We start from the raw sequence: 6,943 nt of genomic DNA, 5'->3' as shown, positions 1-6,943 counted from the left end.
CTCATTTCAATACTTTTGAATATCCAGAGATAATAGGCTAGGTTTTTGTTTGTTTGTTTGTTTGTTTGTTTTTTCAGTTTTCAAGACAGGATTTCTCTGTGTAGCCCTGGCTGTCCTGGAGCTCACTCTGTAGACCAGGCCAGCCTCGAACTCAGAAATCTGCCTGCCTCTGCTTCCCAAGTGCTGGGACTAAAGGTGTGCACCACCACTGCCTAGCAGGCTAGTTCTATTTTTGAAAGACTCTATATTATTTTTCATAGTAGATACCTTATTTAACAGCACTGACAGCAGTTTGCTAGGGTTCTAGTCTCTCCATATTCTCACCAACATGAGTCATCTCCTATCTGGTAATCACCATCTCAATAGATGTAAGGTGTTATCTCATTGTGGACTTTTAAAGCATATCTTCATATTTCAATCTTTTATTTTTATTGCATATATCAATATTTTACATAAATAGTCAACCGGCAATTTCATATCTTCTTATTCCTTTTTAAAGTATATTTTTAATTAAAGTAAAATTACATCATCTTTTCTCCTCCCTTTCCTCGCTTCAGCACCTCCCATGTTCTACCTCAAGTTGATAGCCTCTTTTGCTTTGATTATCATTACATACACATATATGTGTGTGTGCACAAGTATATAAATACAACCTACTGAGTCCATTTTCTTCTTTGCATCTATTGGTTTCATTGTAGTTCTGAATTCCATTTTCTTGATGGTTATCATTTTGAATATCTACTCAAGTTCATTGCCCATTTTAAAAATAAACTATTTGATTTTTGTTTATGTTTGTTTAGCCACTGCATTGTAGGAATCCCTTATCAGATAGGCAGTTAGAGGATATTTTCTCCCGCTCTGTAGATTGCCTTTCCCTCTCTTTATTATACTGAATGTCTTTAATGTGATATAGCCTTGCAAGTCTATGATTGTTTTTGTTGCTTGTGCCATTACCAAAACTAATGTTATAACTGTTTTCTCTTTTTCTGTCTCTCTCTCTCTTTTTCTGACTGACTGACATTTTATATTTCCAGGCCTTGCATTTGTCTTTAATCCAATGTGCATAATTTTGTGTGTTTGTGCATAATAGTCCTCATTTTGCATATAGAAGCCCAGTATCATAAACTATAACAAGTGGGATTCACCTTTTGGATGTAAGGATGTTGGACAAATATATACCAATTAATTTGAGATATGTGTCAGAAGAGCCAATGACAAAAACCACATACACTATTATCTCAGTAGATATTTAAAAGGCAATTGCCAACATTCAATACTATTTTGTGGCTAAAAATAGCAACATGGTTGATATAAAAGAAATTTACCCCTACACAACAAAGGCCATCCATGTATGTGGAAATCTCACAACTAGCATTGTGGCCATGAGTGACAAACCAGAGCCTTGCTTCTATGATGAAGACCTAAGCAAGCACACCCATGCTTTCTACTGCTTTTATTCCACCTGAAACTGGAAGCCCTACAAAGAGCTAGTCAAGAGAAAGAAGAAAAAAATAAATAGACTAATGGAAAAATAAAATTACCTCTCTAGATGATACAATCTTATGTGTAGAATCCCTTAAAGATGCTACAAAAATAACAAATAGTTAATTTCATCAACACTGCAGGATATAAAAGCAACATGTACAATTCAGTTCTATTTCTGTATACTAAGTGTCTAGAAAGAAACACAATAAGCTATTCTCTTACAATAGCACCAAAAAGAATAAAATGCTTAGAAATAAATGTAACCAAGGAAATGGAAGACTTGTACACTGGAACCCACAAAATACTGGTGGCAAAAAGCAAAGAACACACACAAAAATGTAGGGCACTTCCCACTCATGAGTCTACTCTTAAAGTTTCCATGCCACATAAAGCTGTCTGGAAACCAGACACAGTGGCCATTACCTCTAATCCTGTACTCATCAGGCTGAAAGAGAAGGAACACTACAAATTTTAGGCCAATTTTGGCTACAGACTGAGTTTCAACTAGCCTGGGCTGTAGCATAAGAGCTTGCCTCAAAAGAAGGAGGAGGAGGAGGAGGAGGAGGAGGAGGAAGAGGAGGAGGAGGAGGAGGAGGAGGAGGAGGAAGAGGAAGAGGAGGAGGAGGAGGAGGAAGAGGAGGAGGAGGAGGAAGAGGAGAAGGAGAAGGAGAAGAAGAAGAAAACAAAAAAGCTATCTATGCATATAATTCTAGCCAAAGTCTTAATCCTAATGTCATTTTTATAAAACTAATAAAAATAATATGAAATTCATAGGGAACTACAGAAGATCATAAGCATTCAAATCAATGTTATGGGGGATGGATAGAAGGCACCTTCCCAATTGAAAAAGGTATAGCAGAAGTACAGAACTTAGAGTATTAAGGCAGTGGTATAAAAACCAACAGGTAGACCAGTAAGACATATCAGCTCTGGAAGAGACCATAACCAATCTTCAGCAAGGCTGCCGGGCATCTATAGTCAGGGAAGTAGTAATCTCCTTAAACATTATACAATCTCCTTGTATATATCTGTAAAAATTCTTACTGGGATTTTGATTGTAATTACAGCATATCAATAGATCAATTTAATTGACCTTTTTTTCTATCCATTCCCACCCTCTCTTTCTTCTGTTTCCTCCTTCCCTCCTCCTTGCTAGAAGCTACCAATTTTAGTGATTTTCATGAAGAGTCAACTTTTGTGTTCCTTTCATTTTTCTTCTATTGCTTTTCTGCTCTTTGTTTTCTGTCTTTATTCTTCCTTTGTCCCCATTGCCTATGTTTTTAAGATTTTTTTTTTTTTTTTTTGCTTAAAAGTGGTGACATGAGGGAATGTTGAAGATGAGAAAGAAGTGGTAGAATGTTATGTTTTCTTAGTCTTCTCCTTCTCTGCTCCCAGAAGCAGCCATCTCTGATCTCCTTGCTCCCTGGTATCCATTCCTTGTTTTCACCCTGCACTGAGTTCAGAACAAAAGAATTAGGAAAACAAAAACAAAACAACAACAACAAAAAGGCAAATTCATCACCAGTTTAGTCATACTCCAAATTCTAGCCCTTTTCCTAAATTTACTTGTTCTCATCTTTGAAGCCCTTATGCATTTTTCATCTCCAGCTTCTGTAGCTTTAGTCAGTCAGAGCAACAACTCCAAATATGTCTTTTCTGTCCTGCCTAGAACTGAAAGTCCCGCCCCCTCCCTTGTTTTTAAGCCAGGTTGAAAAGGACTGGGAATGTGGTACTGAAACCATTCCATCTTCTACAAGCACCACCACACTGGTTCTGTGAGCTCCACAAGAACTATCTACAAAGGGGACTGAGAGAACCTTTGAAGACCTTCATATCCAGAAGTGGGAAAATCCCAGCTACTAAAAACTAGCGTTGCTTTTTTTCTTTTCTTTTTCCTTTTCTTTCTTTTTCATAGACCAGCTGACTCCTGCTGCATGAGAATAGGTACTTTTGTTCTGAGGAGAAAACTTGTTGAATTTAGCCTTGGAGCATCATGCGCAAATGTGGAACAGGTTGTCCTAAAGGCCTACAAAGGATTGTACAAGCAGTCCTTCATGCCCCTCCTCCATGCTAGACCAAGAAGACAGGTTTTTCATAGAGAGAAAAGCAAGATGTCTTAGTCTCTAAGCCCATGTATACACACCCCGGTTCCTCACACTTGGCCGATCTGTTCCAAGCTTCAGGCACTTTGTCAGGTACTCAAGGTCAGCTTGAGCTGAGCATTCTCACCATCCTCACCAAGTGCAGTACCAATCCTGGTATGAGTCAGGGGACAGCCCCGGCTGCAGATGACTTTCTGCAGGCTCTGTGGAGGCACATAGAGAGGTGGATCCTGACACTCAATTAGAGCACATCATCTTTCTCCCTCACACCTGAACCAAAGGAGCCTTGTGTTCCTACATAGGATCTGATTTTTTAAAAATACTTTAAAATTAAAGTCAACATGGAAGTGGAGAGGGTGGGATGTTCGTGGTAAATGGTCATTGTGTAGCAGGCTGGTTATCTCACCCGCTGTGTTATACAATAAAAGAGGATCAGATAAACACAGGCACAACCTCTGCCTCCGTTGATAACGTAAATCATCCCTTGTTTCATTTGTCTTTCCTTCAGACCGGATACAAAAGGCATAGAAATGAACAATTCATGCCTAAACACAGAAGAGCTTGAAAGCTGCTAAATGTCAGATGTTTGTTCTGGGTCATCATTAAGGTCTTGAGTGGATCTGCTTATAAACAGCAGCTATTCTGTCTGTGGGAGCAGGAGAGATGGGGGGGGGTTACCATGTGGAGACAGCTCTTTTAAAGACACATTGCAACTTTTCTGCCGTGCACCGTAAGCTATCTAGATAACTCTTTTTGCAGGCAATGAACTGTTGTCTCCTGAGCAGCGCAAAGCGTAATGTGCTAGAGAAACAATGAGATTCTTTTTTTTTTTTCTCTTCACTTTGTGGAAATGCCATTTTTCATTATCCACTGAATGCAAGCCTGCTGGAAATTGAGATGAGAGTAGAGATGCCCCTCCTACAGATGGCCAGGCATGTCCTGACAAACACCCTGCAAAGACCTCCGTGGGAGCCTAGGGAGACATCCACCAGAAGGTTCCCCATGATGAAGCTGGCATCGCCAAGCCTTTGAAAGATGTGGATCCTTGCAGCCCATCCATTTCTGCCACCCTCTGTTCTCTGCTGAGGGTTTTGTGGGCTGTTGTTGTTTCTCCTCTCCAGTCCAACCAAAGCCCAGCTAAAGAAAAAGTGCCAAGACAAACAGAACGAGAGCCTTGGGGACCCAGTGTTGGGTACAGAACGTGAGTGTGGTAATCATTCTTCTGATTTGTGCTCCGATATGTTTTCTGTTTGCTTTCACACAGAACGCACACTCTCCCCCTGGATCTCAAATAATCTGAACCAGGGTAAAATCATTACAAAGTGGCCTTCAAACACCATGTCTCTGCTGGAACTGAATGAGTGATCAGACATTTAAATATGGAAGCTGGGAATTCGGGTGAATTACATTGGTTCGGTTGTTTTAATGTTCAGGAATGTTCAATCTTTGCTTTCTCAGAACACCCCCTTCTGTCCCCACTTCCTCTTGTTTTTTCCCCTCTTTCAAAAAGAATTCTTCACTGCCCCCCCCCCCCAACACACACACACTTTCTTTTCACTTCAGTGACTTGGGTTTGGCTTCAGTACTTTCAACTGAATCTGGGGCCTTGGGTATGCTAGGCACTGTGCCTCACCTGTGAACACCACTCCTAGCTCCATAATTTAATGTGGTCCACAAAGCCAAATACAAAGAAATAATTTCTACCTCATCCCTAACACATGGGACAAAGAAAGTAAAAACAGTCTAATTGTCAGGGTCCCTGGTGTCTGGTTACCTCTGTCCTTTATTTGGGTTGTGATTCTTGAGGTAACCAAACCCTCACATGCCCCCAGTATCTGCTGACCGTCGTCTCTGAAGTCAATCACAGGAGAGAATAAATACTGTGTGTTATATGTGGGATGATTGCCTCAGCTAGTCATCTTCATCCCATCCAGAAGATGGGTGGGAAAGCCCAATTGGGAAATAAAGTTGAACCACTGCAGAGGCAAGTCCCTGCTCTGGCAGTGCCCCTGCCATGACAGTCAAGCAAAGGAATCCCACAGCCTCCTACTACCTGGCTCCAGGTCCCAGGTTAATGTCAAGTGCTGGTTTTCTGTTTAGTTACTCAAGGATCAAAGGGAAATTATTCAATAAAAAAGAACGTAGAGGGGGACCACTGTGCCCACCTAAACCTTAATGAAAGACACTTGTTCAAATGCAGCTTCCTTGGCCTGCCTTCTCATGCATCTCATCTGCTTCTTGCAAACACGTTTGTTATTGGAATAAGAATTTTTCCCCCTCGAAACTCCACACTCCCTCCCCTTGCAGCTGACCAAGATGTCATAAGGATGATGTGACAGCTTGTTGCTAAGGAACTGAAAACAGGGTCACCACTCACCCCGCCCGCCCCATGAGGAAAGATTATCCTTATCAACCAATTGAATAGAGAGTGCATGTAAGTGTGTCATTGTGTGTGCATCTGCACACATGTATGCTATAGTTTCTGTCTGAAATATAAATTACTGATCACCACTTCTGCAGAAGCGGCTTTTTTTGCCCGCATGCAACGCCTGTATTTGAACTTTTCACTTCAGTGTGCCAGCGCCTTCACACTGTCCTGTCAGGGATTTACCAGAGATGTATCACACTCTGAACTTAGTCGCGTCCTCCCTTGAAGAGTCAAGTACAAACTTTGCAAAGTCTCTAATCTGCTAGGTGTTCAGCAGACAAGACTGGGACATGAAATTCCTCCCACTTGGAGCACACCCACACCAAGGCTTCTCTAAAATCTATTTCTCTTAGTCACGACCTCTGAGCACGAATAGAAGAAGGTGGTGAATGTTCCCGTGTCCCGTGTGCCTGAGAGCAGAGAATAGTTACGATTTATACTGTGACAATTATTAGAGAGAAGAGAGTTAACTTCAAGATGGAAAAAACAAAAAAGAATTGTTTGAGAGTGAACATTTAAAATATGTCCTATTTGGTGCCATTGCAAAAGTTCTCTGCATCTCAGTTTAGCTCCCCTGTTACTCATGTTGCTGATTTTGTGATTGTAAAACTGAATGAAGTGGGAAAATCTAACAGCAGATGATCCCACAAAGAATGGTACACATACAGTACTAGATAAGTGTATCCATGGATATAGAGGAAATGGATACATACAAAAGAGAAAGCGGTGATCCTCTGAAAATAGAAGATAAGACTTTAATTACTTATGTAGAAAGATACAGAGGGATGTGAGCTGAATTTGATTGAAGGGAAATAAACTTCTTGTCAAATCCCTGGGTGCTGGGCCAACACTTCTCTTGAACTCCGTCGATGTCTGCCGCTGTGCATTCTGAGTAATGCATGTTTATTCTGCCTAATTGAGGAGGCTG

The sequence above is a fragment of the Arvicanthis niloticus genome, chromosome 19 (assembly GCF_011762505.2).
Source record: "Arvicanthis niloticus isolate mArvNil1 chromosome 19, mArvNil1.pat.X, whole genome shotgun sequence".
Taxonomy (NCBI): Eukaryota; Metazoa; Chordata; class Mammalia; order Rodentia; family Muridae; genus Arvicanthis; species Arvicanthis niloticus.
Note: the sequence above shows the minus strand (reverse complement) of the source record.